Source organism: Heliconius melpomene, chromosome 8 (assembly GCF_056956725.1).
Source record: "Heliconius melpomene rosina isolate 202511_hmr_F chromosome 8, ASM5695672v1, whole genome shotgun sequence".
In the NCBI taxonomy this organism is placed as follows: Eukaryota; Metazoa; Arthropoda; class Insecta; order Lepidoptera; family Nymphalidae; genus Heliconius; species Heliconius melpomene.
In genome coordinates, this window is record NC_140396.1 from 849128 (window position 1) to 874865 (window position 25738).

At 34.1% G+C, this 25738-nt stretch overlaps 1 protein-coding gene across 1 annotated transcript in view; it reads right to left on the reverse strand.

Annotated features, from left to right (window-relative positions):
- The window catches only part of side-IV (sidestep IV transmembrane protein), a 202029-nt gene that overhangs the window by 151913 nt on the left and 24378 nt on the right, over positions 1-25738 (reverse strand). The window lies entirely within an intron of this gene.

Sequence of the window (25738 nt, forward strand, 5' to 3'; positions counted from 1 at the left end):
ACATAAGAGGGTTTGATAGTAAACACGATGGTTACAAGATCGATTCCTATTTTAGGGCAAGCTTATATTTACTTTATTAGATAAATATGTTTATTATGACTTTATTTACGTTAAGATACTTCGTTCCCATTAAGCATTTCCGTTCCCCATTTTCCACCAAACTTTGGAGGCATTGTCTGGTGGAACCTCGTAACCAGAGCAAGGAAAAGAAAATATTAAATATTTTATTTCCTTAAATGGGAATCGAATACACAACCCGTTACGTTTTACGACGTGCGCTGAGCCCCAGCGAGACGATTGGCCTAAACAAAAACAATTTATTCCCTTATTAACCTCAAGCGAGAACCAAACCCACTACCACCCAGAATCAACAGCAACTTCAACACAACAATAACATAAAACACTCAGTATTCAAAGTTAGCAAGATATTATTTGCTTAAGTCGTTGTGAGCTCATGAATAGAAATATAATTCTGAAAGTTAAATTGTTTTCTTTTCAATTTTCCTTTTGATTGTTTGTTTAAGCCTGCTCTTGAGAATCTATGTTATATATACGCTACTGAATAAGTTCTTTAAAAAAATATTTCCTAGAAATTGAACCTACTAAAATGTTAAGTAAAAGATTAACTCATCGCTACTATGCCATCGGTGCAATAGGATGACAATGGCACTCAGAGTTACGAATTATTTTTATTTCTACTCTGGTAATATAAAGCTCGCTCAAGCTCACAACTTAATGCAAATTAGGGTAGAAGGTTTGTTAAAAGGAGATTCCCGCATGAAGTAAGAAGATAACATACAGCGTTCACTTCCGCCATTCAACGCATGTGTGCGAGCGTACATATGTAGGGAGTGTCCCTATCCTACTCTTAGCTTAAAAATAAATAGTGTCTTAATATAAAGATTAAAGTTTTAACAAAACCTAACCTAATAATATTTTGATACTGTTTTTTATTATTAGCCAACTGCAAAGCTCAAAAGGAAGGTTATATTTTAACGCATATGTGTATTTTAGTATTTTTTTGTCTTTACCAAGTCCAGGTAGATGGAGTTTACTAATAAATACAAAAACCCAAATTACTCGTTATAAGTAAGAAACAAATACAAATCTAATTATTGTAGGAAATAGAATAAGAAAAATATATCGTATAAAGAAATGTAATTAAAGAAATAAACAAACAAAGAGTTTATTTCTTATTAAAAAAAAAACTTTACAAATTCTAAATGTTCTTGGGGAGCTTTTTTCACGTACAAAACGACTACTAAATATTATTTATTTCTAAAGCATTTTAATTAAATCTTAGCCTACGTGGAGGTACCTTTATTATTTGTACGTTTGTATAAAAATATATAATGATATATTATGAACTATACGGAAGACCAGTAGCTATATTTTTTATTTAACGATGGTAGTAGGTTCGATAACTACGGAGTAATAATAATCTGCAACTGGACTCGTAAAACTAAAGATGTTTTCCTTCATTTCTTTTTTTCCTCATATAAAAAGATAGCCAGAAAAAACTCCCCCCCAATTTGAGACATTAAGAATAATTCAATGTTCTGAGAAAGAATAGAACATACAACCATTGTGCTCACAGTCAGAATCTTGTCCACTACGACTAACAAAATTTTATATTTTCTTTTTTGCAAGGCATTACGTATTGAGTCACAGAACTCAACACCACGCTTTTGCCTCGTTACCAATGCAAGCAAATGAAATTAATGAATATTTCACTGCCCCAAGTGGGATTTGAACCCTGGACCATCAATTTTACAGTCACACCCATGTGCCCCTGCGCCACAACGGTTTCAAATTAAACAAACAATGCTATAAAACAAAATATACACCATGCAATACAAAAAAGAATATCATTTTATCCATTTCCATGTAACTCTACATAACATTCGCAACGCCTACAAACGACCGTCGATATTTCTCAGTAAGTAAGCAATAAGTTCCGCCTCCCCCCTCCACAAAGAAGTGTAAACAGAAAGGAAAAGGTAATTTTCATAATTTATATATTATAATAATTATTTAAATAGTAAATAATATTCTACTAGCGGCTAACACGCGGTTTTGACTCTATTTTGCGATTTTTCCCGCGTAAATCTTTATCCCACAAGAATTCCGGGATTAAAATGAGCCTATATATGGCTCTACGAAAGCTGAAGCCAAAAAATTACTTGTATTGAATAGTTTCGATTTCTTACAAACACACTTCTAAATCCACTATTAATATGGAGAACGGAGTGTCTTACCACCAAATTCACTCCACCCACCCCCCAAAAAAGAAAATAGATAAAATAAATAAATCCAAGAATTTCATCTAAATTCATCAAGTGGATGCCTTAAAACATTCACGTTCTGTGGTCTTACTTAATTTTCAACAGCTAATTTGAACGATAACTCGACTCGACTCGCTTTTACAGTAGTTGGTAATTCTTGCGGCATAGCGCCAAGTTTCGCTTCGACTGTACACTGTTTTGAATATCATTGTAAACATTATTACTTGTAAGAAGACTTTTGATTGAGGCCAGTCGTGGTGGGAGCGCACGTGTGTGAATCCGACTGGTTGTGGGTTCGATACCCACTTGAAGAAATTAAATATTTATTTATTAAATGTATATTTTTATTTTTTCGCTTTTGTGTCGAGGCAAAGTGCCGAAAACCAGCTTTTTCGTTTCTCAATACGGAATGTCCTCAGAATTCGATGCAACATGGAGAACGGAGTGACTTACCACTAGATTCCCTTTGCCTAACCTACTACACGCGGAAGTGTGAAGATATATATTTTTTTAAAACAAAAAGTATAAACATTTAATAAAATTCGAATAATATAATGAAATATTAATGCAAGTATATTACAAAATAAATTACCAATAATTTTTGAAGCTATAATTGAGTTTTCTAGTATATTATTCTGCAGATAACATCGGTTTTAATTGTTGTTATTGAAATGTAAACATACGCTTCCGTATTGCTTATTTATTTACTCCCCGTTCACCACTTTCGCAGAAATCGAAGCACCAACAGTTATGTTTACCGTATGACTCTATGCTGCTGCTATTATTACTTAAAAGAGCTACATATTAAAAATACATACATTTTTGACACGTAATTTTACTTACTTTCTAAGTAATTTAAGCGAGGCTAGTCATGGCAGATGGGCAGAAGCATGCAACTGTAGACACAACCGGTTGTCATTCAAATCCCACTCAAGAAAATAAAATAGTTAACATTTCCAATACAAATACAATTTAACAGAGTTCCCAGAGTTCAGCAGAAATTAGGGAACAGAAGTATATATAGTCTTAATGGAAACAATGTCTCAACACTAGGCTCTCATGCTCAAGCTATATGTAGGATACAGCTAAAAAAATACGGATATACATATGAAAAACAACCTATTTAAATAGTTTCTTATAAATATACCCAAATAAGAGAATATCATCTCGTCCGTTTCCAAAACAACTGCGTGTGGTCACGATCGTATCGCCCGATTAGAATCAGCCCACCCGATAATCTGTTAGAAGAATTATACGGAAGCCTATCTCTTGTTATTTATTGGTTATTAACAGTACTCTTACTGTTATCTCATGTTATTTTATGTTATTTTTGGTTATTGCTTGTCATAATATTAACACTTGTTTTTTTTTTTTTATTTTGTGGACAGGGGGAACTTGGTGGTAAGACATTCCGTTCCTATTAAGACACTTCCCCAAATAATGCGTGTATGGTATTGGAACTCAACGCCGCGCTTCGCCTCGTTGCCAGAATGTGACGACTGTAGGTTAATTGTAGGTCCAAACACTAAGTTCCCAGGTTCCCTCTGCCTAACCTGCTATCTGCGGGAAATAGTGTGAAGCAAAAAAAAAAGCGAAAAAGGAAACATCACATTCAATTGTGGCACAAAAAAACAATATATACTCTAATCTTTTTACAAGCCGAACTAAAACAATTCAGACCCAATAAAGAAATAAAAAAGAAAATCGCATTACGTTTTTACATATTTTCAAAGGCAACATCGAGACCGCTACATTATCCTATATCTTATAAAACAAAGTCGCTTTTCGTGTCTGTCTGAACTTTCTAACTCTTCTTCTTCTAAACCACCGAACGGATTTTTATGCGGTTTTTACCATTAGGTCGAGTATTTCTCAGGGAAGGTTTATATATAGTTTATTATTTGTACATTCTTATGTAAATTAACATAAATACGATAAATGTGTATAAAGTCCTACCCGTTGAGACACTTTCGCGCATGCGCTGCTTTAATGGTAAGTACTACATGAAAGTAATGTACTGGAGTATTGTTCCTCTTAATAAGATCTACAAAAAAGTTCGCGAGAGCATATTTTTATCTTTTAAGGATAACGTGTAGTGATCATATTTTTGTCTAAAAATAGTAATTTCAATATATTTTTTATTGTGAGGGATATTTTTCCATAATGGTATTAATCCTTATCCTTTAAAATACTTTAATAATTTTCTACGTAGGAGGAAGATAAAATTTGCTGTTTACACTATTTCGAAATTGCGAATAGTTTTAGAGAAAAACGCATTTAATTGTTGACACATCACGCCGTTGACTCATCAGCTGTGCCGACTCAAGTTTTACTTATCCCTTACTCTCAGCATATAAATAAGTATATTAGTTACGTTGGCCATTTAATGTAGATCAAAACTGTCTTTTACTGTTTTTCATTTTAATAATTACTTTAGAAGTTGTTACAATATCAAAACATCCTTGCTGCGAAACGCGCCCCGCGACGTTTTGCTTATACAAGCGCGTCATGAGCAGTCATCGGTGGTTCAGTGGTAGAATGCTCGCCTGCCACGCGGGCGGCCCGGGTTCGATTCCCGGCCAATGCATTCTATTTAATTTTCCTCACAGGCAGCCACGTAGTGCTTGCTTATCACCAGGGACAGAATACCCTCTTCAGCATTAACCACAAGCTCGAAAAAAAAAAACCCGCCTGCCTCTATAGCAACGAAGATTTAGATGCGTTTGCACGTATTGGATAATCGGAGTTGAATGTATTATTTCAGCGCGATATACTCGTATTTGGTTTCATATTTTTTGTAGTAGTTATTAGTAGGTAGGTTTTTGTTTATAATTTCTTCCGTTTAAAAATAGTCATTTAACTATCTAAAAATAGTCATTTAAATATATTTTAATAAGTACTTGAAAAGATTAGTAGCACAGATTTAAAATTAAGGTACCTACTAAAAAATCCTTGCCGAGTAAAACAATTAGAAAATCCTTATTGAAACTACGAAAATGCGGGTTGCATTAAAGTTTAATTAATTTTCACATTATCTTAAGTGCTTTGCAAACATACATTATATGAATAATCCAGTAGTAAAAGCGGGCGAAGCCGCAAGGGGGTCGCTAGTTTAGATAATAAAACCTTCAAAATCTTGACAGACTTATATAATAAAAAAAAATGGGTAGATTTGGCCGACCGTATAAAAGTTACGACGGATACTTTTGATCAAAGCATTTCTTACTCTACAACTGTAGCTATGGATGTGTTGAGATAAAGAAAATATTGCTTTTTTTTTAATGAATAATTGTTGTGGCCTAGACTATAAGGGTGTGACTGTAATACGACGGTTGTATATTCAATCTCCGCTCGAGGGAATGAATTATTGTTTATTAATATTTTCATTTCTTCGCTCTGGCACCAAGGCAAAACTTTGGCGTTGAGTTCCGCCACTCTACACGCAATACCTCGAATAGTTAGGTGGAAAGTGAGGAACCTAGGTTCCCAGGGTAACCTCAGAAACTAGTTCTATTTGGCCACGAGGATGATCCCTCAGATAAAAGCTACTTTCTAATAAGCGTCTATCCCTAAACGGGAATCAACATTGCGGCCCATCAGCTCTCGGCTCTTTACCGATTGGGTCAACTAGGTATGTTATTTTTCAAGGTAAGCTTCGAATTTTTCTACTAAAACTTGCTTAAGTAATAGATGTCGTTGACGTGGAAATTGGGCCATAAGTTGTGGACACCTGCGTCTCGCTAACTTTGTTTGTAGGATTACGGGTGAGTGTAGCGAGCGCTTATAGAAAATTCTTGATAGGTTAAGAATATGTTTATTTCTTTCGAAAAGTTTCAAATTTTGGATAAAGTGTAATAGAATTAGTAAAAATAGTTATAAGGTGCAATCAAAGGTTTTTTTTCAGCAGAAGCGGCAAAACATTGCGATTTGATAGATAGAGCTCAACGCCGCTTGTCAACACAGAGAGAAAATTCATTCACCGCAAGAGAGAATTAAGCTTAAAACCTTGCGCTTATAGTCAGACGCATACCTAGGTAACAGAGCGCAATTAAGTCCACCGAATGGACATCGAACCCACAGCCGTCGTTCGTTACAATCACACGCTTTCTATGAACCTGCGCCAAGATGGCCTTAACTGAATAAAACATTTACTATAATATAATATCAAATAAAAAAAAATCCCATTTCGTTATTCAACTGTAAACCCCACCTGTAATCGCTCATCATAAAAACGCTATAAAACCATAGTTTTATTGTTTCATTCGCCGTTCTTTACGACGGGCCGCGGTTAACTATGGTATGTGAATTGTATTACATTTTATCAAAAGCTAGAGAGTGAAGAGTAAACTACGCAGCTTTACGCTGTATCTCTGCTGTATAGTAGGCTGAGGGAACCTTGTTCTTGCTTTGGGTTGCGTTCCCTAATTTTCGTCCTACTTTAGAAACATCACATCGCGCATTTGTGTATTTTTTTTAATTATTCTTCCCGTTGATCTACAATCCTAAATTTGATACGGAACGGAATGGTTTGTTATATAATATGTATAAAATAAGTACCCATTGCCCTTAAATGGTAAAAAATATTTTAGACTACTATAGAAGCTTGCAGCTGTTTTAGAAAATAACTTAGACTCCGTTCGATCGGTCGATCACGTTCTCTTTTGTTAAGAAATGAAACGTTTTAAAAGAGAACAAAAAGTTTATTAAAGTTTCACGCTAATTATTCTATTCGAGTATCGGTTGGTGGTCTATGATCTATAATAGATGAAGTAAGTTATAGTTATATAAGAGCTTTCACCCGAACCGGCTTCGAACCCGTGATAATACTCGCATAGTATCGGGATGGACCGTGAAACTATGTTTACTTTACATATTTTTTTCGAAAACATGTGTTTCCATTACGTAACGGTATTTAAACCCGCTCTTCTTGAAAGCCGCTCAAGCATTTTGCCTATTAAGTACGTTTTCAAAAAAAAAGTACATTGTTAAGTGTAAATTTTGTTTTGGTTTAATTTAGCATTGCACTGTATCCCAAACACAGCAGGGTAGGCAAAGGGAATATGTGAACCTAATGGAAATACTCCATTCCCATTAAGACAATTCCGTTCCCCATTATCCGCCGCATTCTTTAAGTGTTGCGTATTAAGTTTCGAAACTCAACGCCGCGCTTTGTTTTGTTACCAGAGCGAGGAAATGAAAATATCAAAGAATCTACAATTTCACGAGTCGAAATCGAATCCACAACCTATCGCGTTTATAGCACGCTTGCACTCCTGAAACTGATCTCTAAATTTTTATTTTATTTTTTAAATGTAAAATAACACCTCAAATATGAAAAAATATATTCAATTTACATATTCTTACATTTTAGTGTCAGGTTATAATGGTGGAACGTGAGAGACGAAGGTAAGTAAAAATGTTATATCTAATTTCTTTTTCCTTTATAAAAATATCTAATTTCAATGTCGGTACGGCACTACCTTGACTGACTCTTAAAAGGCTTACGATGTTAACAAGCGAATATTTTTCTTAGTGTGAATAACATTCAATAGAATATTAAAATATTTTTTCCTTATAATATCTACCGTATTATTTATTTAAGAAGTAAAAACATGATCATCCCATTTTCCAGTATCTGTTCATTTTTAGATATTACGATTTGACTGGCGTAACTTAACACCGTGGCCTTGAAATCCGCCATTCAACATGCAACTCAGGAAAGTGGTGTATGAAAACGTCTTAATGGCAAACGGAGTGTGTTAACACTAGATTCTCCGGTTCCTTCCGCCTATCCAGCCCTGTGCAACACACAGCATAAAGCTAGAAATAAAAACATTATAAAATTATCTAAAGCAAAATATAAAAGATAATTATGGCATTTCATTCATAAATTTGATAATTAAGAAACTTTTGTGCGCGTTGAGCGCATACTTTCAGGTAATACTTACACTGAAATATCCTGAGTTTTAGCTACCTGAATGGAACGTAAAATTAAATTAAACTGTGTTTTCCTCTCGATTATATATAAAACCTCCTTTGAAAATGTAAAATGGAACGCAATTGGCGCAACCTCTCGCTATTTAGTGAAGTGAAGAAACTGTGTGTGCTTGAATGGGTTGAACATATTTTTATTTAATTTTTAAAATAACATTTTAATCTTATATGCAGCGCACCATAAGAACGCCGCGGCGGCCTGCAGAATTCGGTGGAAAGCGGAGAACAGAATTGCCTTAATAGGTACAGTGTCGTAAAATTAGGTTCCTAGGTTCATGAATACCCTGCTGCAGGATACAGCGTAAAGCTAAAAAAATAATAACCTAAAATATATACAAATACTGGCACTACAAAGTCTGGCACAGAGTTCTGCCACTCAAGATGTGATGCTTCATATTTGGACGGAAAGCGGTAAATGAAGAGTCCTAATAGTAGGTTATTGTTCAGTATAAGGAACTTCATTTCTAGACAATATAGATGGGAAACCCAACGCCGTACTTTTATTTTGTCTAAATGAGGAAAAAACGATAATTAAACATAACTATTTCAATTATAATTTGTTTGGGAATCGAACCCACACTCGTTATTTACGCGTGACTCACTAATCCATTGCACAACGGACTTCCTTTAACTGACTTTCATTAAATTCCAATCCATTAAAAAAAACAAACCTAGTACGTATGTATGTCTGTCACTACAAATATATAAAACAGTTTACCAAGCCTACGTCGCGGCGAGGTCAGAGAGTTACGTATTATTTATTACAGTGCTTGTTAGGTGGGTTGGGGTCGAGTTTTAAGGGTGTTTTCAACCTTCGCCAAGAAAGGGGTTGAGAGTGACAGTAATAAGCTATAGATTTTTCAATGGCTCAAACGGTTTTTTTGGTATTCAATTTACAAAGGACCCTAACTCTAACCCTATTAAGGCCTTCACGCTTCATCCCTTATAGTGGAGACACTTGAGTTGCTTAGGGAACACTTGTGTTTATTAAAAGTTATGCAAATAAATAAGGGCGTTGTGGCACAGTGTTGTCGGTGACGATTGTCGGTTCGATTACAACATGAGGGTATTATTTTTTATTTTCTCGTCTTTGTTACAAAGAAGGTAGTGTGAAGACAGTCCTTGCCAGAAAATGGAGAACAGACGTACCTTAATGGGAACGGAGTGTTTTTACACTAGTTTTTCAGGGCCCCCGTACCTTTCATGGTATGTGGAGCATAAAGCGTGAAGCTAAAAGTCTTATTTTTCACTAATCGAACCCATGTCGCACCCTTAGCCAGAAACTTCACTTGGCAACAGAATACGTGAATGTATAAAATTAAAAAGCCCTCTAAAATCATATTAACAGTTTTGTATGAGAAACCACTCAAAGCGGACCGGAAAACTATTTATGAATATTTATTATACACCCCTACAGAGAGGGTGTGGGCCCAAATGAAATTGTTCACAGACAGAAAATATGCAAAACTACCAGAAATTGCCTAACCTGTTAGTATTTTAATATTATTTAATATTTATATATAAATATTAAAATTATAATTGATTGCTGTCTGGAGATGGAAGATATGTGATATCTATTATTGGGTCCTTTTATCAATGAAAAGGTGTCTTGGGTTCTTGTCTTTGTGTCTGTTTGTCTGTGCGTTTGTGCGTTATATTGGTGCGTTTGTGCATATTAGAACACGAAAAAATGACCGCGCCTTATCTTGTTATCAGAAAGAATAAATGACAATAATTCAATTCCTCGAAAGAGAATCGAACCCGTCACGTTTACTGGTCAATGCTGTGCCACTGAACCACGACGGCCTTAATAATAAAATTATGAAGGAATATATTTTACTTTACTTGGTTTTACTTGAGAGCGTGTTGGTTTTAACATTATTCACTGCATAAATATTTGTTTTGGACTGAAATTGAATCTGCATCTGGTATATATTAAGCAATTCTCAAATTAGTATGTTTCTTTTTAAAGCTTATATTATTTTCTAAACTAAAAAGACAGATAAAAATTTAATGTTCTAAAAATTATAGATTCACGCTTTACGTCGCACACAGCAGGGTAGGCAGAAGGAATCTAGTGTCAAAACACTCCGTTCCCCATTTTCCAACGAGTTCCAGAGACATTGCGTTGTGAACGGTGGAACTCAACGCCACAATTGCCTCGACACCAGAGCAAAAAAATGTACATATTTGTAATTATATCTATAGTATTACTAAAATTTTATTATTAAAAATTACGATTTCAGTTTGACATATATGAATGTAATATTGGAATTTGATATTGGAGTATGATGAAATATTTAGTCTTTAGAGGACGAGTGCAAAATTTTGTAAATATATGTACAATATGTCCACAAATTTCTATATGATTCTTTATGATTTAAACCTAGTATTCTTACTTCAAGAATTTCAGGCATAAGCACATGCACAGGTTCAACTTTTGCAACATTTTTGCGAAAAAATCCCTAATATTTACCTATTTTTCCAGAAAAAAAACACCATAAATGACACACATCCTCCTCTCTCCACCCAATCGTGTCTCTAATCTATGTTTACACTGGGACCAATTAACAAACACTAATGTCGGGTGCCACGCGACCCCATGTTTATACTACGATGATTCTACAGATAGGGAGCGCGAATTCGATAGAAATGTCGTTCTATAACGTAACTTGTAATTACGTATTGACGTGTAGTGTAATTGCTTTGGAAATTGTTCATATTTTGTGTTATATTATACAATAGCTTACTATAGCAGCGGCAGGTTTACTTTTGTGATGAAATGGAAATAGCTGTAAGTTGTTTATCATTGGCTCAGAGTGTAAAACTGCAAGCAGTCTCTTAAACCCATTTACAGGAGACGCAAAGAGCGCTTTTAAAAAACTATTATTATACGTATATTATCAAAAGGTTTTTTAGGCTTCACGCTATATCGCTGTTAATTTAGACTCTTTTGTGTTAAGACACTTCGTTTCTCACTTTCCGTTGAATTTGCCTCGTTATTAAAGTGAAGTAGTGAAAATATTCAATATTTAACCTCCTCAGATGGGAATAAAACCAACAAACAGTCGTGTTTTAAGTTGCACCTTTTTATGTTGTATCCTTTAGAAGTGTAGAAAGAGAAAACCTAGTGTTGGGACACTCCATTGTATACCCACCATCCAAATATCAAGACTTTGTGTGTTAAATGGCTGAGATATAAAACAATTAATACCAAAGCAAAACAAAGGCAATTAGTAATTTTCCAAAGCAGCAGTTGAACTGATAACTGTTGCATTTACAATCACTACTGTACCACTATACCAAGGGGGCCTTCAGGGGGCCTCAAACAAATCTATTTCATATTTCGTGTGTGCATTGATTATACAACCACAGGCCATAAAACCGACGTAAACTAATCGTGATATTTACATGTATTTCACTATACGTCAGTAGCAAGTCAAATAGAGTTACTTTGAACAAATATATATAGTAGTGGAATGAAAAGTTAATAAAAATATAGTGTCTTTCTATATATTTTTTTTATTTAAAAAATATTAATGAGGATTATCACCGTTGTGCCACAGCGAGTAAATGTAAACACGATGGCGGTGGGTTTGATTCCCACTCGTAGAGATTAAATTAATATTTATGATTTATTTTAAATTTATTTAGTTTTATATTATGAATAGAAATAGAAGAGTCTTAAGCAGTGCTTTGACACAAAGTTCCCTCTGCTCATCCTGCTAAGTGCGGGATACAGCTTGACACCAGAGCGAAGAAATGAAAAAAAAAAATATTTCAATTCCTCGAGTGGAAAACGAACCCCTGTGGAGCTGAACTGACAAAACTGGCTCCAAACTATGTTTGAAAAATACAAGTAAGCACACACGCAGCTAACCTTAAAAGGCAGACTGAGATCAAAGACACGTCACAAATGAATCGAAATTTACGAGAAAGCCCCCGTCAAAGTTCCCGACGAGCTTTTATTTGGGGTAAAAATTTTCGCTATATCAGTGTTGAATCAGAAATGGTGCGATTGATGACAAATCATTTTTTCCGAATGTCGATTCGGAAGACAGAAATATCGTGTTTTGTTCGTAGTGTGTATGGAAGTCTTTTTTTATTTACATTGTTGTTTTATATAGAATGGAAAGTAATTTTATATTTAATGGTATCTATCTAGTTTGTTTTATAAATGAAAAAAATCAATTATAAAATAGACTAGTTCTAACTAGAGGCCCCTTTTCTACAGAGGTACAGTGTACTACTGTAAAGATATGGTTGTGGGTTCAATTCACATTGGGGAATGATTATATTAAAATATTCTATCTTCTTCACTTTGAGAAGACTTTTAAGTTCAGCCACTTAACAGACGAAACCATTTCTTTGCCCTGGTGTCGAAACAAAATTACGGCGTTGAATTCCGCCACTCAATACGCAATGCCGCCAGCATTCGGCGTCTTAACACTTGGCTCCCTCTTCCTACCCTGCTATATAAAAAATATATTTACACTCAAACATGAGACATTGTATCTTGAATTGCGTAATTCAACGCCACATTAGAAACAAATTAATTGATCATATTATATTATCTTAACTTTGAACTATAATTATATAATTTTTAATTTAAATTAATTGGATTACAACTTGACTTCTGACAGAGCTTTGTCACAGAAGCTTTTATGTATCGAGAATAATTATAATAAAGCCCAGTTTTGTTCAAATAATAAATAATCAAATAATAGTTAATTAGCGTCTGTGAGATATATTTTTTTAATATAAAATAAAGATTTTTATGCTCATTAACCACTGTTTCACAATGAAATGTATGACAATATTGTAATAGATGCTTACTAGGCTTTTTGTAAAAAAAATATATAATATATTCTATTCTTTTATTTCCATATATTTAAATTCTTTTAAGCGTTGAGTAAGAAAGAGGTAGTAGTGGACAGGCAGACAGTTAAAATATTTTTTATAAAATAGTAGCGTTTAAGTGTCTATTAGAATTGAGGTGGCGCAGTGGCACAAGTGTGTGAATGTAAACGAGACTGGTTGTGGGTTCGATTTGCTCTCGATCAAATGAAATATTTAATATTTTCATGCTCAAAAAAAGAGTAACGTTTACTTGCGATTTCACCCGTGTCCGTGACAGTAATCAATTCGATTATAGGAGAATCCAACATAAGAAAAAAAAATCAATTCCAATCAGTAGTTTCTGAGATTAGCGCGTTCAACTAAACAAATAGTAGCTTTAAAATTTGAATATAGAAAATAGAACATATATTTCGAATTTAAGTGCAAAGTGGAGAATGAAGTGTTTTCACACTGGTGTCTCTCCGCCTATCTATTACCGCCGAAAAATGAGTGAAATGTAAACGTGAAAAAATATCTATAAGCACCTCTTCTCTATAATATGGCAGGCGTAGACGATAAGAGGCCATACCATAAAGAAATTCCTCGTAAAAGGTTGCGAATGAATAATTGCCGGCAAAATGTCGTATTAAAATGACGAATGTCTACATTAGAATTTTTTCGTGGACTCTCAAGATAGCGTCCAGTGCTAAAATATATTAAAAAAGTTAACGGCGCTGATTTACGCGTCATCTAAATCATATCTTTACCTGTTATTAGATACTATTCTAGATAATACCTACAATATTTGAGGCAGTTGTCATGCAGGGGGACAAGCGTGCCGCTTTAAACGTGACAGGTTGTCGATTCCATTTCCATTCGAAGACATGAATTATTTTCACTTTGTCTTGTTAGATAAAGACAGGCACAGGGTGTCGTGTACCGGTTGAAAACCAAGTGTCTGCTCTCTCTTGAAGCTGAAAGAAGAAAATAATAATAGACATTTAAATTTTTTTTGTATTGTTTATGTAGAGTATATACTATTTCAGTATCCAATTAAGTCTCACCACTCCGTAGAAATGTAAATAATTCATTCCAGGATCGGGAATTAAACCAGCAACCATTGTGTTTATAATCAGACAATGACCCATCCTGCACCCTCGATTGTCGAAGCTATTTATATAGAAAAGACATTTAACGTGTTTAACTACGTCCAGCTTATTTAAGGGGATGACCGCGCATCGGCGTGGTCTGATGCCGTTAACTCCTTTATATTAAATTAAATTATCTTAAGTAACGTCTTCAGGTCGCGACTAGTTTCCTTAGAATACGAAGCTCTTTGACCCGGTCTTTGACTACGGTCTATGCCTAAGTTCAAATCCCGCTGGGGACGCACGACCTACTCTCAAACAACGACCAAGTGCTTGCCGTTCCTCAAGAACATACTCTCCCTGCCTACCAGGTAAGAGCCAGACCGGTTAACAGCATTAACTTAAAAAAACTTCATAATAATGAAATTTATGAATACCGTCTCCATCCTCTACATCATAATCAATTCAACCATTTCACACAGCACTTTTCAATAACATGAAATTTGAAAATGATAAAAGCCGACATACCATCAATTATTTCGCGCGACGAATATACAGCCTACCATTTAGTTTCGCCCAATATTTCCAAACTAAATCCACTAAAATAGCTTTTAAGTTTCAGGAATTGAACTCAAAATCGCTTGAGCTTTAACTGTATGTATGGATAGCTACACATATAGCCTAAACAAGATCATTAACATTGGTACGCACGTTGTCACTAATTTGTACAGGTTGACTGACAGACAGACAAACGGCCTGATTGACAGGCGTTCATTAGTGAATATACTTTATTTGCTTAGTCTACTGTCCTTGTATAGTGAGACTTGATAGATGCAAGTTGTGGATGATGATTTAGACGAATCAGGTTTTGGAGTATGTGTTAAGTTTTGTGGTTTAGATAATGGGGTATGGGATTCGATTTTTGATTGGATATTTTTGTATGGGCTTAAAAGTCAGGAACGGAATTGTCCTAATAGGGAGCAGAGTATCTTAACTCTAGGTTCCCTCTGCCTACCCTTCTAACTGCGTGATATAACGTGAAGCTAAACGAAAAAAAAGATTTTAACCAGTTTAGTACAAATAGATTTTGTTGCAATCAATTCTAGTCTTAAAAGCAAAATACAATTTGATGTTTATAATATTACTACACAATTTTCTATGCACTTAGCGAGTAATAAATTTACACTGTATATTACACAGTATTGATTTGGCTGGTTAAGTAGAGTGCATCATTGAGTTCTGCTATTAGAGTCTCCTAGCTTATATCTATATATAAACGGGGATTCACAATGTCAGGATTCGTTCTAGATGACTAAAACAGGTTCACGGTGTATCCCACATACCTAAGGGTACGCGGAGGAAACCTAATGTTATGACCCTCCTTTCCCCACTTTCCGCTAAATTCTGGAGGCATTTCGTATTGAATGGCTGAAGTCAATCAACGCTACGCTTTAATTAATTAGAAAATATGGGCCCTACTCTGCTATTTGCGGGATAAAGCGTGTATCTGAAAAAAAAAAGACTGTCGATCTCTCTTTCACTCTGTAATTGTACTGTGTATTTTCTAAAATAAAAAATAAATTAAGCCTTAGATAAAACATTAAATATTAAAACAATCGATACTATAATAGTAATAAGCTATTACATTAATTTAAATAGTTTAAACGTTGAATCGCAAACATCTAAAATGGTATCTAATTGTGTCCAAAGTTTTCTTGTTAAGATTAAACAATCTGAAAAGTTATTTCATTTCTCACAGTTTCTAACGGAATTTACGAAGTAACAATGATTTTTGTTTACAAGAGTCCAACAATTAAAGTCGAGCTATTCTAGTTGCGTCTGGAAAAAAAGTTTTATTCATATTCTTCAGATTTAACAGACAGGCGAAAATAGAAGGGTTTTTGTTCAGCCAAAAAAGACAAGCATTGAGCTATTTCTTATTTTTTGTGAATATTTTTTTTTAAATATATATTTTTTATTATTTATTTTTTTGATTAAATAGTGTATTGGGTAAGTCCACCTACTCCAGAATTTATTTTAGCATCATCTTCATCTTCTTCTGAATTCTGTTTTAGATATAGGCCTCTTCCAAAAATCTAAATAGTTTCGTTGTTCTACTGAAAAAATAACACTTGGAAGTTGAACTTCGGTTCAAAAAATATGAGCCTCTTGACTAATCAAAATATTATCTACAGCCATTTTTTATACAGAAAGTTAAATTAGTATATCCCGCTTATAGCAAGAAAGGTAAAAGAAAACTTACGTTAAAACACTTCGTTCGCCATTTTTCGTCAAATTCTGAAGGCATTACCTGTGTAAAGCCCCACGATTGGCCTCTATTTTTCATAGAAGTGTTCTATCCCGTTCTTAATTTAAGGCATTTCGAGTGTACCACATGCACACTCACTTCGCTAATATCAAGTTGTATAGAAAATAAACGTAGGAGATTGTACAGTAAAAAAAAGAAAAAACTACACAATAGGAGAATCAATAGCAAAAAAAGACCTAATGGCGACATTTAAAAATAGTCAAAAATTTAAATATACCTGCTGTCTAGTTCAAAAAGACCACCGTCCATCCAACGCAGGAATAGGAATACGGTGGGCACAAACAAACTTGATTGACGTCGGCTGATTAGCGAGCGAATGGGGCGAGTGAAGCTGGAAACGTACGTTTCAATTTGCTTAGAAATAAATTTGTGTTTATTGAAATCACCTTTACGCTGTATTTCGCACACAGTATGATAGGCAGAGGGAACCCAGGGAACCCACTTTACGCCGAGTTCTGGAGGCATTGCGTTCTGAGTGGTGGAATTCAACACCAATTGGAGAACGGAGTTTCTTAACACTAGGTTCTTTCTGCCTACACTGCTATATGCGGGATACATCGTGAAGCTGTAACTCCGTTAATAACTTCGCCTCTCACTCGGATATACCTATGTCTAATTTTAATATAAACAATTCTAAGTAAAACGCGTAGGCAGTGCTATAGTTTAATAAAGTCATATTTACCAAGATCTAACAAATTAAAATTTTCAAAGTCAAAATTACTGGCGAGGTTTCAGGCCGTTTAATTTTATTTGCCGTCTGAGAGTTTATGTAATTCTTAGCAATAAAGAAATTGTATTCCAGGGTGGAATACCGTAAATGGTTCATAGAATTATTATGAAAATTTCTGTAAATTATGATTAAAAATGTTAAAATTTTCGTGGAGGTCCCTGTGGAATTATACTGCTGCGTATCACACGCAATAATTCTGGGTTCGATTCCTATCTGAGGAATGAATTTCATTTCATTTTCCTCGCGCTAGTATGAAGACTGAGTAGGGCGTTAAATTCCAGTCCTCAACTTGAATATGAGGCGGTTATTTTTTAAGTCTAGATTTCCTCTACATTTATCTCGCACAGAAGGGAAAAAGCATGAAGCTGCGTTTAACAATGTTTAAATCCTTTGGTTTATAATATTTAATTCCGACGAATAATAGTCATAAAAAGACTGAAGGCAATCTTTAGCATTGCTCAATCGATACTTTTTACTAGAAAATAAATATTTTAAAGAATATTATCCTTTAATATTAATATTTCAGTAAAATGTTGAACCTAAAATCTCTCACGATATTAATGTTAACATTAAGAAAAATCATTTCCCATCTTAATAACGTCACGAATATTTAAATAACTTCACTTTACTTAAGAAATTCGTAAGAAACCTTATAATATAACATAATTTACAGTCTATTAAGTTAATCAAAGAGTTATTCTTGGAACTAAATTGCTTGTAACATATTAATGTTGGAAACATGTTTTATATGGAGCAACGTTGTTTCACAAGATTTCATATAAAATTAATATTGTGAATATTCATTAATGAGAAATAATTACAGGGTTTTTTTCGTAAAAAATACAATTATGAGAAAAAATACTTTTCACTTAGAAAAACATGCTTTTTAAATACGGTCGAAAGTTGGTAACGGTGTTAACGCTAGATTCCCTTTGTCTACTTTACTTCAACTTCCTGTTCTATCCTGCATATAGAGTGTGAAGCTGGAAAAATATATAATGTAATAGTTATAAACTATACATACTAATTTCGAAGCTAATTAATAGATGTGTGACCACAATCTGTGAGTGTTAGAGCGAGCGTTCAAAGGCAAATCAATATTAAAGGATCTATAAACGAAGCTTACAAATCGGTTCATTAGTATAGCGATTATCACTGCATTAATATTACTAATCTCACACTAAACTACATTATTTAGTAGATTGAGATAGTTTTGTTAGGAAATCGTATAGATGTACGACGATGGTTGCAAGTTCGATTCTCATTTGGAGGTTTTTTTTTCTCAACACAGTGTATTTAAATGTTCTCTAATCTAATAGAAAGGTTTTTTTTAAAGTAAGTTTTTCCTGCACGTCACACTAAAATGAATGATCTTTAAATATTTTTTTATATATAGAGAAGGCAATGGGAATCTAGTGTTAAGACACTCCAATATTTGAGACATTACGTGCTAGTGAAGAAGCTCAACACTGTTTTTTATATTAATACCAGAGCGAAAAAATGAAAATATTTCTTTCTCCTCAATGAGAATCGAAGCCAAATATAAAAATATTTATACCATTAAAGATTTTTAAATAAAGCCCAAATATTTTATGTATATGTACGCATAATTTTTACGCAGTGTCGGATCTCGCCACCCAGTATGCGATATATTTAAAGTGGGCGGTGATTTTCACGCATATTTTGTATGTAGCAGAAAAGGCACATTTGTTTCGTACTATTTACATAATATTCATTTATTCATTTCAGTATACAGTATATTTTTGAATGTATAAACGTTGTGTTTTTGGGACAGCATCAGACTGTTAATGGGTTCGACTGGTTCTGGGTTCGATCCCCACTTGAAGAGATGAAATATTTATTTTAATTTATATTTCCATTTGTTCTAGTGTCGAGGCAAAGCGTGGCGTTGAGTTCTGCCAGTCAACAAGCAATGCCTCCAGAATTCGGCAGAAAGTGGGGGACGGAGTGTCCTAACACTACGATTGCCTGCGTGAAGCTGATTTTATCTATAAATATACACATTATTATTTTATTACACAAAATTACACAGAACACAGCTAATATATACGAATAACATTAATTTTTGACGCGTTACACGTACGCGTATTAGAAAATTTAATTTCCACCATTTAATTATATACCTACCTGTCAAATACTCCACACGAAAATAGGCAAAGCTTACTTTACTTGGAAGGCCTTTGAAAAGTTCCAAATCAAAATTTTGTTATAACAACGAGTTCTTCATTAATTATTAGTATCGATTGATTGCCTTAATAATTTAAATCTCATTTGAAGGTTCTTTTTTTCGATTATTATATTACTATATTAATTATTTCGATGAAACTTTCAGAATAATTAAGCTCATTATTTTTGTCCTTTGACATAAAACTTGGAAATCAAATTTTAATTATAATCGCCATGTTTACCGGCCGCCGTGTTGTCAGGTAATTGAGGGTGATTGAATGGATTTTTTTTATAGCTTCACGATGTATCCCGGAGATGGCAGGGTCGGTGAAGGGAACCTAGTGTTAAGACACTCCGTTCCCCATTTTGTGTAACAGTGTGTTAGTGTCTGACTAAAAGAAAACACGACGGTTGTGTGGTCGATTGTACTCCGGGGATTTTTTTTAATAGAAAAGGCAATCGAAGGCCAGTACCTCCTGGCTTGAATGGAAATAGAACCCACAACCCGTAGCGTTAAAATTACAGGCCTGCGCCACAACTGGCCTAAATTGGCGTTTATGTACTGAAATTAAAAAGGACATAAAAAAGGACATCCTAACACATATTCGTATATCTACTAACCATGGGTTTACGAAGCAAAAAGTAAATCACTCTGAGTATAGTGGGAATCGAAACAACGTATTATTTGTCGCTTAACACATAATAAAATGATAATGAGGCAGGCGGTCGCTGTTTGCATATCGTATTATCTTGCTGAGTGTATTTTAATTCGATCTCTCTATTAAGTGATTGTAGAATAAAATTGAACAGAATATACTTTACTGCATAAAAATAAAGTTTTTTTAACCTTTACGCCGTATCCCGCAGTGGGAGAGGCAGAGGGAACCTGGTTGCTAATATTTTCTTTATCTCGCTCTGATAATATAGGCCAATTGTGCCATTAAGTTAACAATGTCTCTAGAATTCAGCGGGAAGTAGAGAATTGAATTAACCTAATGAGAACAGCACTCAGTTCCCACTTACTCTTTACACAATTTAGCACTAGATTCCTATGATTCCTCTGCTTATACTGCTATATGCGGGATACAGTGTGGAGCTAAAAAATCATCACTTCAGAATCGATTCTGAAGTGATGATTTTTGGGTTCGAACCCACTACCTTCTAGTTCAGTAAACGACATTTATTTAATTAAAAACAAGCAGTTACTTAAATTAAAAGCATATCATCAAAATTGTTTTTCCGCCATCTATTTTGTTCGCTTCCAAATGATTGCTGGTAACATTTAAAAAAAACTGGTAACACCAGTTTCAAAACCAGTATTCTTATTCTTATCAATGAAAGTGATCGATATGATCGATTTAATTATTAATCTTCTGATTATTAGTTGTAATAAATTTATTTTAGATGTTTTTATGTTTTTGGCTCAAAGGCACAGCGTCTGGCTGTGAACGCGTTAGTTGTGGGTTCAATTTTCAGTTAGGAGAATTAAATATTTTCCTTTCCTCACCCTAGTAGCAGGACAAGGTGCGGCGTTAAGTTCCGCCATTCAAAATGTTAATCGTTTAACATGATCATGTCACAAATTGGCGAAAATAATACTTATTTCGATTAAGTTAAACATAAATCAATAAATAAGTATTTCTTAATTTTGAAATCGGTGCCAAGTTTTGAAAGTCTTGAGGTTACAAACATAAAAACAGTCGAATGACAAACCTTGTACTTTTATTGAAATCGGTTAAAAAAATAACTTGAAAATAAACAGTAGCAAACACTCGTTTAATATTTATCGATGTTTAACCTTTCCCCTTTAAGTTTAAATCGTTCTTTTATAGGTATAATCATTATCTAATGCTAATGTTCGAAGAAACACGTACACAGTTGTATATCATAATTTTATGTATAAAACTTTATATATATTCATAAAAAAAATCTACACTAATAAGAATTGAAGTTTGTTTAGTTGAACGTATTAATCTAAGAAGCTACTAGTTCGAAATAAGATTTCGAAGAAATATAGGCCGAGGTAACCTGGGAACCTACTGTTAAGTTAAGATATTCCGTCCCCACTTTCCGTCGAATTGTCGAGGCATTACGTGTTGAGTGGCAGAACTCAACGCCACGCTTTACCTGTTTACTAGAGCGAGGAAAATGAAAATATTTAATATTTCATTCTCCCTAGCGAGAATCGAACCCACTCACACTTTTGTAACTCTTCCCAATAGCGACATAACACTAAAAATGTCTTATGTCTCATATACAGTTGTAGTATGAGACATAAGACATTCTCAATGAAGTCAATTTTCATTTGATTACGGGAACGAAGTCACATGTAAAAGGTAGTAAACTATAAGATTTAAATTGTAAAGGTAAGCTGATGTTGATGTTTTCATATGAAACCTGTTTTAAAGTAGTAAGGTATACTTATTTAACTATTATCGAATTATTAATGTATTATGTTTATGTGACCCTTAGTTGCCTTGTGCGTCCATATTAAAATTTATTATAATCCTATTAATTAGAATACGTTAATTTTAATTAATTTTCCGCCGCCGCAATTCAATACGTAGTATCTTAAGAATTCGACGAAAAGTGGGAAACAGAAGTGTGTTAATACTTGCTACATTAGGTTCCCTCTACTTACAGTGTGAAAAGTAAAGCTTTTCCTGTATATAGAGATTATCAAGTGTTGCTCTTACTACACTTCCCCATTTTCCACTCAATTTTCGAAACGCTTTTGGTTGAGTAGCGGAACCCAACGCCGCGTGTACAGTCATACATTGTGTTGCTGCGTCACAACGGCCTAAAGCAATTCTCATAAAAATAACCAATTCACAAAACGAGATCACAAACTATAAACCAGAATAACCATAAACAACAATTTACAAAGATATCTCTAATCAAATGCTTCTACCTTTTTACTTGACACGTATTTTTTAATCGGATCAATAAAATACAATTAGATCGGTCGATACAAATGAAAACTTCTATAATTTTATCTAATCGCCTTTATTTACGAGAGTTCCTGAGTAATGGGTGATATGAGAACTGGTTAAAATTTTGAATTCACTTTTGTGTAAAGAACTAAGGGCCTAAAGTGACCTCTTATCGGAACAATAAAGGTATAGTGAAGTCATTAATTTGTCAATTTGATAAGGAATGAAATATAACAGCTATTTATTATGGCGTAGTGGTATAGTTTCTGATTTCTGAAGCAATGCCTGTAAGTAAAATCTCCATTATGAGATTTAAACTCGGCGATGTTGAGTTGAATTTCGCTATTCAACACGTCAGGCCTCCAGGAATGAAGTATCTTAACCCTAGATATTCATGTTCTCTCTGCTTACCCTGCTTTTTGTGGGATACGGCGTGAAGCTAATAAACAAATTATTATAAAAATCTGTTTGTGCGTGAAACACATCTCAAAAAATAAATGAAAAGGGTGTCTTATAATCACCCAAATTCGAGACATTCCACATTGAATCGCGGAGCTATACGCTGCACTTTGTCTTACCAGTGCGGGTGAAGTAAAATATGGTATTGCAAAGAATTGCAATGCACAAATTACATAAAGGAATCCAACCCACAAATATCGCTTTTCCAGTTAAATACTGTCCCACAGTGGTTTTCCCCCAAAACCGTGCATGGCACAATCCACATCAACCCTTATACAATCTAATTCATATTCATGTAGAACATTTTATTATAAGCGTAAGCCTATCATGTCAGGGCTTCCCTCATATAAAGCAAACGTTATCAGTTCGAGTAATACCTACGTATAAGGTCTGGTATATACCGGTCTACTTTATCGGAGATCTTTGCGATGATAAAGGTGTCCACACGCTATGGAAATATATTGATTTGGTTCCGTATTGTTTTATTTTTTTTTATACCTTAAATTGCATTTGTAGACCGTTCACTTCTTCACTTTAAGAAATGTATAGAGAGAGACAGTTTTCACTGGGTGGCGGAACTTAACACAGATTTTTTTTATAATGGACAAGAATCTATACGGGGGAATCAGTCCCACAAACATCAAGTACGATCAAATTCGAAAAAAATAGTGTTTCCTAAGAGCCCATCTGTAATTTGGTTAATATGAACAACAAAACGTTCAATCTGATTTCTTCGTTGACATAGGAATTAAGAAAAAATGTGTAGTTTTACTCTCTTACACTCACCAAGGAACTTACGAGTATATACTAAATTTCAGCTTTCTTCGTCGCAGAGTTTTGGCTGTAAATGGAATGACGGAAAATGTTCCGTCAGCCACTCAGTAACGGAAGAGGGCTATTTGTATACATATATAAATAAATAACTGACAAATTGATCAAGCAGAAAGAATAAAAAGTATTCATTCGGAAGAGAGTATAAAATTCAACTGCTGAACCACAAATAGATTTCAATACACGAACTCTCTCACAAACACTATACGAATCTAAATTATTTAGAATGTAATCTACGATGCGGACCAGATGGTCCCGATATTAGATTTTCGACCCCTAAAATTGCATATAAACGAGAGACATCGCGTGTTTTGCAAATCTGATTATTTGTTTATTCATTGATATTTATCATAAATTTTTATATACATTAGGTTTATCCTTTATGTATGAGTATAAAATATGCAATACATGTTATTGCATATTAAGTTCTTAGTATTAGGTATTTTTTTAAGTCGTACGTTCTATCAGGGTAAGTAAAGGGAACCTTATCGTAGGATACTCCGTTCCCACTTCCCGCAAAATTGACGAAACATTGAGTTTTGAATGGTGTAAGCTACCTAGCCTAGCATTACCTGAAGTAAAGATTTTTTTTCCTAAAGTGAGAATTGAACTCATAACCAACACGTTAACAGACACTATTTCATTGCGTCACAACGGCATCAATAATAAAAAAAGAAATAAAAATTATTTGGGCTGAATGTTCGATAACGTATATTTGTAAATACACCTTCAAAAAATACGAATGTAGAGTAGCGTACAAACATTGCTGTTTCAATTTAAAGAGCTCTGCTTTTTTATGTCCACGTATTTTTTTTTGTACTACGTTGTATCCAATGCTTAGAAAGGAAGTCAGAGGGAACCAGGGAACCTTGTCATGGCACAGTAGGTCATCGTCTGATTTTTAATATTATATAATAAGCGTAACTTGCTATATACACGAAACAGTGTTTTAGGTATTAAAAAAGAGATACAAATTCACTTTAACAGTATAATGGACCACGGAGAAATATATCACTAAATTATTTTGCCCTATTTCTTACATCCGAGGATAGGCTATATCGGTAACCATTCGAGTTCCAAGAACAAATGAGGCGTTGCATTTTATATACCTTATAGATACTAGCATTTAATGTAGTAGAAAATTGTTACTTAACTATAAAAGGCATTGACATGCTTTCTCAAGAACTAAAGTATTTTTTAAATGCAATAAAGGAAGAATAAAATAAAATTTATAGAACAGCACCCGCATAGGAGGATAGCCCGAAAGAATCTAGTGTCAAGACACTCTGTTCACTGCTTCTCGTGTTTCTCTTCTCTGTTCACTTCTCTTGAGTGGAGAAATCATCCCCAAGCTTACTCAAATATGCCCGACTATTCTTCTGGTTTAGGATTGAACCCCTTTACATTCACACGCTTTTAAGCTTCACGCTGTATCCCGAATTCTGAGATAATGGGTGTTCAGTGGCGGAGCTTAACACCGCGCTTTGTCGAGGCAAACAGGATAAATTTATGAAAATATTCCATTTCCCCAAAATGGTAATCGAACTAAATACTCTTACTTACTTTAAACTTATATAAAAGAATCTACAATAGCTAGATCTAAAAAGAAAGAGTAAAAGTGAAAGTAAAGGTAAAAGAACCTAACATTGAATATTTCAGTTCGGCAAGTAGAATTCTAATGATAAATTCAAATCTTACCCATAGGGAATTAGGCAATCAGACCGTAGGAGCTGGAGGCAAATACTTGCTCGCCGTAGTATACTCGTATAGCAACTTGCTACTGTGGCTTAGTTGAATAGAATTACTTGTTTATACTATAGTTGTAGTGTTCACAATAATGCTATAGTATAAACAGATGTTTAAGAAATTATTAAGTTGTTTTTTTTTGTACTTAAATTTTTTTTTTGTTTGTTTTTCCACTACGTCTTAGTTAGTCTGTTTACTAAACTCATATATACGCACATAACAGGATGGGCAGAGGGAACCTGGGAACCTAGTGGTAAAACATTACATTTTTATTAAACCATTTCCGTTCCCCACTTTTCACCGAAATTTATATAGAT